General features: G+C 37.8%; 1 long non-coding RNA gene across 1 annotated transcript; it reads right to left on the reverse strand.

The window, feature by feature from the left end:
- Positions 1-483: 483 nt before the first annotated feature.
- LOC122407902 (uncharacterized) lies at positions 484-1,113 on the reverse strand. Its single transcript, XR_006260308.1, has 3 exons — positions 993-1,113; positions 716-892; positions 484-579 (listed from the first exon to the last, which is right to left on the reverse strand). It is a non-coding gene; the product is annotated as an uncharacterized lncRNA (long non-coding RNA).
- Positions 1,114-3,609: the final 2,496 nt, after the last annotated feature.

A 3,609-nucleotide genomic window follows, 5' to 3' on the forward strand; every position in this document is an offset into this window, starting at 1 on the left:
TTCTATAACATCATCGGCCTCCTACTCCTGGTGTTCGAGGATATCGTCAAGCTTTGCTTGAAGTTCTTGCCGATATTTGGAAAACTTCCCCTCGGCCTTTTGTCCATAGATCGCTTTGATATCTGCCAATGTGATCAAAAGGGTTGGCGAATGTTGTTTGGAGACGGTGCAGTTACCGTATTTCGGAGGCTTTATGATGCTGTAGACCGACAGAAGTTTATACAACTGCAAAAATGTGGGAGCGTTCGGGTGGTCGTTACAGCCTGCGGCTTGACGAATGGTCCCAAAGAATTTCTGAAAAAATTGCATACACGATAAAATGAATTCATTCAAGTAATGATCCTCGTACAAACTAAAAACAATGAAAGGTACCTCCAAATTGTCTTGATTAATTTTTCCCGTTAAAAGGTATTTGAAGTCAAATATTTCTGTCAGGTAACAACACATATCCAAGGTCGATCGGAGAGTTATTCGCAATCCTATGGACGTTTCCGTTGTTAAATATTCATCAGATTCTATGTCACCTTTTTTTACAGCCATCTCCCACTCGTTCAACCATTCAAGAGAGTCCTCTATCATCTATCATTAATGAATTCAAACCTCATTTTATGAAACATGATAAAAGTTATTGAAATATAACACAAATTACGCCAATCCAGATGGAATGAAAATAAAGTGTTTTTTTTTTTTAATGGGATAAAAATCCAATACACACCCTAAAATCCTCATTTCCGGGAGTAAGACCTTGATTTGGAGATTTGCGGTTCAATGCATCGAAAAGATCGTTCATACGTCGACAAAACTCAATTGTTTCCTCGCATCCTTTGAGTGGCCCCTGTGGGTCGTGGGATTGATAAAAACGTAATCCGTTAACTACCGAATTGCTGAGTACCTACGAAAACGCAATTGGAAACAAAAAACATTATTTTCAGAATAAACAATATATTTACTTGGATACAAAAAACAATGGAGGAAAAAATAATGGAAATTACCTGTGTCGCGAGACGAACGCGCATTTTCGATGTGTTGTCTAGCGTGAAGTTGTGTCAATTTTGGACATACCCGGGCATTTCCAGCGTGCTGAGTGTCAAGGTTGAATAATGTACTAATGTGATCCCATCGTATATAATTCTTGGACGATTTGATCTAAAAAGCAGGAATGAAAATATTTTATATTTCACGTCTAGAAAATAATCGCAAATTGTTTTTTTGTTTGTTTTTTTCAGAAATAAGTTGAATTTTTCTTTAATGAGTTGAAGTATTATTTTAAATAATGAGTAATGGTACATTCTTGATTCAGGGTTTTTTTCAATTTTCAAGGCATCAAAACTTGCAGATAAGGCTGAAACTATTTTTTAGCGATCAAATCATTGATGTTGTAATGGTAAAAATTTCTGAAGGCTTACCCGTAATTTTTTTTTTGTTGTACAGCCTATTTCGAATATTTTTTACCACGTGGGGAGTATCAGAGAAGACGAAGACTTTTCGATTTTCATCGATAGGGTGAGAGAACCAACTTTTCAAATCATCCATTCGACCAGAAACACCCAATAACGACCACATTTTCGCGTTTGTCGCTGCCCCATCGGCGATGACGCCATGAATTTTTGCTCCTGTTTTTTCTAAGTATGTGATAGCTTTTATCACTATCTTGGCAAGTTCTTCACCCTTAACGGGGTTTTTGAAGCGAAAACAGCTATTGGTTGTGTATAGGAATCTGCCAGAGGCTGGAACATAAGGACCAGACCGTGTGTTGCTTGATCTTTTATCTCACTGGATTGCAGTCCGTCTTCCCCAAGGTCAGTTAACCCAACATAAGTTAAATTTTTAGAACACACGGCCACGGATTTTCTTAGAGAGATTTCGTCCAACAAGAGTACACCTTGTCGTTGCAGAGCTGTTTTTTTTTTGAAAATGTTTCTTGAGCAATTCAGCAAAGTCTTCGTCAAATCCGCACTTCATTCCTATCGCTGAGAAATAACTGCGAATCGATCGAGAACAGGAACTCATAGGTACTAGGTGATCTTATGTTCAGCATCAAACATAACATAATCCACTCTTCTCCGTAACGCCGATTCCTGCCATCCGTCTTACCAGCAGCCGCAATGATTTGATGGAGTACAGTTTGTTGAGACGTTGGAATATCCAATTTTGCACATCTGTCTGCTAACGTTTCATTGCGAATCGCAGCTATTTCGGCTGCTCTATCTTGTAAGCGTTGTTCTAAAAAGCTGATACGTGCCTGGGCTCTCTTTCTCAGTCGTCGTTCACGGCTAATTTTTTTGCGCAGTGCAATTCATTTTCGTTGATCGATCGGATTGCAAGCCCGACTCATTCGCTTCAACCCTTCTTTCGTTCTTGTTCTCGCTTGCCTTCTCACAGCCACTGTCCTCGTTTTTATGCAGTGATCACACCGCTTCCGTCTTGAAATAAGTGTGCAGTTTTTGTCACGCCATCGGTCAACCGAATCATTGAAGGCTCGATCGGATATAAGGTAAAGATCGTTTATACTACCGATACCGTTGCAAATATTCATATTTTTGAAAGTTTCCAATGTTTGCGGTAGCGAATCTATGTCAATTAAAACAAAAGGAAGACTCGAATCATGGACATCTACCGCACGCCCGTATACATAATAACTGAGTACTCTATTCACGTGAAACTTAACACTTCTTTCATAAACGGGTAGATTATCGCCGTTCTCCATTTTTGTGATAGCGTATGAGAAGAGGAAATTCCCCTTGTCTGTTACCAGCTTATGGATAGCCCACGGCGGTGGTATCACGATCGAAATTGTTGTTCCTTCGGTTGTACCTGTGTACACAAAGATCATTCCAAATTTACGAAAATATACGGACTAATCAATTTGTCTTCATTGGCTACATCTTTTGAATGTTGATATTGCATTCATTCAAGTTTGTACTCTTAACTGATTTCATTACTTTTATACATAACGTGATAATGCGTTTAACATTAATACGTTTATGTTTTCCAATTGTAATTTTTATGAATAATATTGACAGCAGAGATTAACATTCTTACACGTCAAGGTCACGTCTGAAAATTCAAAACTGCAGTCGGGAATTTCGGATGCACAGTTCACAGCTAAACGCGTTCGCCCTTGTGGATCTTCCATAGATTCAACGGTTGTTGCGCTTTCGTAAATTTTCTCATCTGCAAAAAGAAATGAATTTACATCATACATAAAAACAATTTTTCTGCCTTATCAACTTGAAAATAAAATTATTGCGAGTACATCTAAATCTTCAAACCACTGGGACAGCTTTAAATTGTTTAGGTACTCTAATGAAACCAAAAAGTGATTTTGTACATGGTTTAATTCAGTGGTTTTTTTAACCATTGAATTAACCACTGAATTGCAAAATTTGATTATCTATTGTCTGTTTTAGTGTTTATCGTGGAAAAATTGAACCGACGAAGAAGAAACCGAAAAAAGTAATATGTAATATTCTAGTTTGCGATGAAACAATTTTTTTGAGTCTACATTGATTTGGAGTACAAATAAAATATACTCAACGACAAATACCTTGACAGAGCGACACTTCCTGCATCTCATCATCCTTGATGTTACTTGAGTAATCCATGCTC

The sequence above is a fragment of the Venturia canescens genome, chromosome 3 (assembly GCF_019457755.1).
Source record: "Venturia canescens isolate UGA chromosome 3, ASM1945775v1, whole genome shotgun sequence".
NCBI lineage: Eukaryota > Metazoa > Arthropoda > Insecta > Hymenoptera > Ichneumonidae > Venturia > Venturia canescens.